The sequence below is a fragment of the Notothenia coriiceps genome, unplaced genomic scaffold (assembly GCF_000735185.1).
Source record: "Notothenia coriiceps isolate Sejong01 unplaced genomic scaffold, NC01 NC01_scaffold00011632, whole genome shotgun sequence".
Taxonomy (NCBI): Eukaryota; Metazoa; Chordata; class Actinopteri; order Perciformes; family Nototheniidae; genus Notothenia; species Notothenia coriiceps.
This window is the reverse complement of record NW_011344333.1, coordinates 624-7,279: the sequence shown is the minus strand read 5'-3', so window position 1 is coordinate 7,279 and position 6,656 is coordinate 624.

Here is a 6,656-nt window from a genome sequence, read left to right as displayed (position 1 = left end):
TTGCTAGAGAGCATTTAGATGATCCAGAAGAGGATTGGGAGAATGTCATATGGTCAGATGAAACCAAAATATAACTTTTTGGTAAAAACTCAACTAGACGTGTATGGAGGAGAAAGAATGCTGAGTTGCATCCAAAGAACACCATACCTACTGTGAAACATGGGGGTGGAAACATCATGCTTTGGGGCTGTTTTTCTGCAAAGGGACCAGGACGACTGATCCGTGTAAAGGAAAGAATGAATGGGGCCATGTATCGTGAGATTTATAGTGACAACCTCTTTCCATCAGCAAGGGCATTGAAGATGAAACGTGGCTGGGTCTTTCAGCATGACAATGATCCCCAACACACCGCCCGGGCAACGAAGGAGTGGCTTCGTAAGAAGCATTTCAAGGTCCTGGAGTGGCCTAGCCAGTCTCAGGATCTCAACCCCATAGAAAATCTCTGAGACTGCCAAGGCACACNGCTGTTTTTCTGCAAAGGGACCAGGACGACTGATCCGTGTAAAGGAAAGAATGAATGGGGCCATGTATCGTGAGATTTTGAGTGACAACCTCCTTCCATCAGCAAGGGCATTGAAGATGAAATGTGGCTGGGTCTTTCAGCATGACAATGATCCCGAACACACCGCCCGGGCAACGAAGGAGTGGCTTCGTAAGAAGCATTTCAAGGTCCTGGAGTGGCCTAGCCAGTCTCCAGATCTCAACCCCATAGAAAATCTTTGGAGGGAGTTGAAAGTCTGTGTTGCCCAGCGACAGCCCCAAAACATCACTGCTCTAGAGGAGATCTGCATGGAGGAATGGGCCAAAATACCAGCAACAGTGTGTGAAAACCTTGTGAAGACTTACATAAAACGTTTGACCTCTGTCATTGCCAACAAAGGGTATATAACAAAGTATTGAGATGAACTTTTGTTATTGACCAAATACTTATTTTCCACCATAATTTGCAAATAAAGTCTTTAAAAGTCAAACAATGTGATTTTCTGGATTTTTTTTCTCATTTTGTCTCTCATAGTTGAGGTATACCTAGGATGAAAATTACAGGCCTCTCATCTTTTTAAGTGGGAGAACTTGCACAATTGGTGGCTGACTAAATACTTTTTTGCCCCACTGTAATTGGATTAATATAATTTCACATTTGTAATAGGTTGAGGTGAAGCACTTCTATCAGAATTTTGTAAAGCAATGCAATTTCTTAGATTATTTTCATTCATACAGATTAATCTGCTAATTATTTACTCCATTGCTCATTTGAATAGTGGCCAATGGCGTCACAATTCCTCAGGTCCCGAACTGACACATTCATAAATCATTGTTTATGCAACAAAAAGTCAACGTTAAAAAATATTTAAAGGAGCAAGTCTTGACATTGGAAAAAGTTGTTTCAAGCCTTTCATGAGTTTACTGTGCTTAAATATTCATCCTGGAAAGTTACAATAGCTGAGTCATTCTACAGAAAAGGTGGAATCTGGGTGATACAAAACTGCTGAAATATATTCCTTCTAAACACATCTAAAACCTGTTAAATAGCAATAACTAACTCTTAACTTGATGAATCCACAACAAGTAGAGCTTAAAGTATTTTTTATTATGTTTATACATTATACAAAGCTTATTTGTATATGTCACTGGTGTTACGTGTTACCAGGAAGAAAAGTAACACCAGTGACGGTAACACCAGTGACAATTTGGAGAAAACACTACCATTTTAACAAAAAGGCTGCAATGTGTCAGACCAAATATGGCTTCAGTGCAGTCAATATCAAAATCGTTTAACTCTTCAATACAATACATTTTCCCATTCAAATGTTCACCCCTAGGGCTATGAAATGAGTAACATTAATGACAGACTTGAAAGACGCACGTAACATTTGAAGATAAAATGACACCTTTAACAAACAAAGTAAGAAGTATCCTACTGTCCTTATGTCTTTATCCACTGCACTGCCTCAAATGATCTCTTTTTACAGGAGGCACTTCAGAGACAGTACATTATTTCAAAAATAAAAAGCGTTTTGTGTAGCAGTAACACCAATGACGTAATTTTGGGTGACTGACATTTATTTGATATTATTAATAATAATTAGCTTTATTTTTACCATTTCAGTGTTATATTTAATGCTTGTAATATAATGTTGTGTAAATATAAATTAGATTTATTTATTGAAAAATAAATCTTTTAAATTAAAACTATAGGCTCCACTTCCATGTATGATCAAAGTGACAAGGCAGTTCCTTGAACTTGGCATTTTAAATAAATTGCAATTTATGTATAAAACCATTTTTATTTATTTTTTATTTAGTACCATTGCAAAGACAATCTCTATTTATTCAACATATATAATGAATGTGAGTATTAGGTCAACGTCATGTATTTTGGTGTCTGCAAAAGTAAGTGACAGTACTTCCACCTTTTCTGTAGAATGACCCAGCTATCAGATAACGCAGTGAGTCAATTCAATCGTACAATAATCCCAAATTGGCATAAAAGGAAAGGACTAATGTCATAGTAAAGTCAGACACGGTGGAGTTGTCCTTGTCACCTACGTCAAAATGTGCAGTGCAGTAATGTCACTTGAATTAATGTCGTAACATGCTGCAGTATGCAACTTGTGACTGACAACCAGTTGAAACGGGGTAAAGGTTCAAAGTTCAGAAAGGTGCTAACAGTTAGCCTTCAGCTAGCACTGAGGATGTCCGGCTTAGTTAAACCAGGGTTACCAGCTAGGCTGCTCTGACAATGTAGCTGCAGAAACCAGTTTACTGAAACGCCGACTAATGGGTACAGCATGACATTGACCTCAAGTGTACAGAATTATAGCGAAACATTGAGTCATATTTACAATGAGCTTCCTGCTTCTCGTTGAACGCCACATGTAAACTCACCGATTAGAGAGGAGTCAGAGCCGGTGTTGTGTGGAAGTCCGTTTCCCTCGCTTTAACCTCACTGCAAACACTAAACAAACACCTAAACACAACCCTATCATGGGAGGAGAACCCTAAAACAGTGAATGGCCAGGAACTCTTTGAAGAGCATCTTCAGAAATACAAGGGGTTAAGTCTTCTTCTTCTGTTAGTTTGACCGCAGTTGGCAGTGGCAATCCTTAATGTTGCAATACTGACATCTTCTGGAGTAGGTTGTCTCCTGCAGTGTTCAGGTTTTCCACATCGATGCTATCATGCTGTAAAGAAGATAACAAATTATTTTCTGCAGTTCCCCCTTGCACCAAATTAATCATCATCCTTTCTCTGATATATAATTCGTGCATCTCAATCACATGCTTACTCTTTTTGGTACATGACAATGATCACAAAGACCAGTTGGATGCTGCTCTTTTCCCTATTCTCTCCATATTTCTTGCACTATTTTAATTGTATTGTTATTTTAAATGTGTTTTATTGTTTTACGTCCTATATAACTATGTTGCAATGTTGGAGGAGTTTGGGATATATATATGAACATAAAGCATTTGAAATTTAAATTTGAAATATTATTTTACAACATTATGGAAGCCCATAAGGGACTTTTTTGAAATAATATTGTGAATTTAGAAATGCAATTCCACAATGTGGCAATTTAGTATGATTTTTTTTAATAATCAACATTTATTTTCATTTTCACATCAAAGGTCACTTTAAAGTAAAAAAAAAAAAAAAAGGAATAATCAGTTTGACAACGCATTACCCCCTCTTTCAACTTGGCCAGGCTGCTTTTGACAAACGTGATTACTGATTCATTGTTGAAATATCTTAATAAACAATGTAACCTGATTTGCATTTATGCAAACAAAATGTTGATCTAAGGAAAATGCAACCCTCTAACAATTTGAAAATGAAAACAGTACCTTACCTACACATCAATACTTAATTTCAATAAGTCCCTTGCTAATTTCTCACAGTTAAATACATTAATATTATACTCAGGAAAGCACATGAACCATGCGATTAAACCATATTTATCTATTTTATTTATATAAAGTCCCAAGCTGTGACCATGACAACATAACTATTTTCTGAGGGTAATAATTGAATGTATGTTTATGTTGTCTTAGAGAGGCTGCATCCCCTCACCTTGTTTTGTTTTATTTTAACAAAAATGCCTTGCCAAGAAAAAGGACTCGTGTGTCCTATTATGGGTGGAGACGGCCGCAGTGGTAATCCTGCTGACCTCCTGATCAATAATTCAGTCTCTCTCCGGCAGTGCTCATCAATAATAAATGCCAGGTGGGGTTTTTGGGGAGGAATGTTTCAGGACAGTTGATACGCAGCGGCTCTGGATTGGTCAGACGCGCTGTCATTCTTTACCACGGCCTCAAAGTCCCGACCCCTGTCACTCATGTAACAGCTGCGTAAATATACTGGAGCTACAGAAGGACCGGAATTGTGTCTTTCTTTAAAAAATAAATCGTTCGCGTTTAGGTGAGAACTCATGCTCCTTAAAGAACTGTGATAACACTTGTGTGTATATAGATATTTTATTATTATGTTATATGTTGATAATAAAATATTCAGATTTTTACATCACTTAAAATTAAATTTTTGGAACCATATTCTTAGTTGCAATATTTTGCATTACTGCTTTTGGTGAATATAAACAAAGCTGTCATGAACTTGTTTTGTTATTTTTACACTATAAGAATATACTTTATTGTTAAATACGTTAACAAGGAGTTTGATTCTATACAGATTGGATTGCATTTGACTATGCAAAGCAATAATGCCAAATTCAACATACGGTTGTGTGTTTTCTTGTAGTTTTTATCGTCTAATCCTCATTATAAGGTCTGCATGTATTTTCATCTTAAAGTATTCTCCTTTTTTTATTTTGGAATCTGTAACAGGAAGTGGTTTTGCTCAGCTTATCTCACTTGACAGTGGTGGTGTTTCTGCTGGTGCTGAACGTGGTGGATAGCAGCCGGATAGAAAAATTATAAAGGTGAGATTTTTGTCTTTATTCATATATTGCATAGATATTCATTTTATACTTAAATGTTCTGTATTATACATATATTGTTTAATCAGCGTAGCCTGTATTTGGATATTAAGTAAGGATTTAAGATTCAAGAGCCTTTGACAAAAGATGCTCGCTTTAGAACAGCTGTTTTCGTTGTGAAACCCATCAAACCGTGTTAGACGCGTCAAACACAATGTTTATTCGTGTTATCTTTGAGGATGGATGTGAAGGCTGCTCCTGGTTTAGTGGATCTCTGGTTCGACTCCGGGCCTGTCCTGCAGGAAAAGGCGTTTCACACTGTCCGATGGTTGAAATCAGGAAAATGGGTCTAAATGTGTCTGAGGCAGGAACAGTCGCTATTAAATTCAAACACTGAAAATCCACTCATGAAGCAAATTGTGCGATATATTCAGATTTTTTTACACGCAAATATCCAACTATTATCCGAATTGTTCAATTAAATGGTTATCGATTATTATCAAGAAATAACATCAATGCACCATATGATACCATAGACTTACTAGGCTACTGTTGCGAATATGTATATTATTATAGGAAGATTATTGAATCTAATACATGAAATATTGAGCCATTATGGAAGACTGTTCTTGTAGTAGGGTGAAACATTTAGTCCTAAACCAATCAGATCTTGGTTAGTGGCTTCATATTTCCATTCTGCAACAGCAGCACATTTCACTACAGATCTGATGTAAGAATAAAGACTGAGAAATATACATATTTGGTCCAGAATTTGTGGATTTTTAAAATGTATATACAAATGAAAAGATAGACAGAGACAGAAACCAAGATGGTTGGCTTAAATTACCTTCTTCCACTGTTTTCAAAGCTTACAATGTTAAAACTGTGATGTAATTGTTGATTTAGCCTTTTCAGTCAGCAGTTTGGTCATTAAAATGAATCAATATAAATGCACAATACCAAGAGCTATTTAGGCTATAAGATGAAAACTGTTCTGGTATGGTGATTTCACATTTTAACTGCAATGAGAGCAGTTTCATGTGTTGGAAACAGTCTGAATGTGAGCGGTTTGCAGGTTGCATCTTCACTTCCTCTTCTGACAGTAAAGTTAGGTAGTGAGAATCGAGGCGGGCGATAGTGATGCTACTGCTGTATCTCTTGGGAAAATCCATGTTGTGACAAGCACTGCCACAGTACAAACCGGAATTAGATTCAAAGGTTGGGTCGATATCTTTTATAGCATTTCAGATATTACTGTGTCAGAGTTATGTGTTGCGTTCCACCTCTGCTGCAGAAAAACAGTTGTTGCGAAATGAAGTCATTTTAAACCTTGGAGACTTTTATTATTTGATGAGAGTAGATGAATTTACACTTAAAAGGAAACGTGAAAATCCCGTTTGAGAGCATAAAAATGCTCAAATATAAGCACAACATAAAAGCTATTAGCAGCTGGCCACATCTGCATTGATAGTTAAAATGTTTTTGTTTTTTTTAAGCATCAGATGCAGAATAAAAAGGTTATAGCTTGAACAAAAATCTTTACATTTTGAATCAATACCACTTTTACATTTAAAAACTACACATTTGTATGTAGGCTATAAACAGGTAAAAATGTGTCAAATAAAGGGTAGACAGACACAGGGCTGTTATCAAACCAAAACATGTGAAATCACCTGCAGACTGTAGCACCAAAAAACATCTCCCACATCCTGGCTACCCCCCC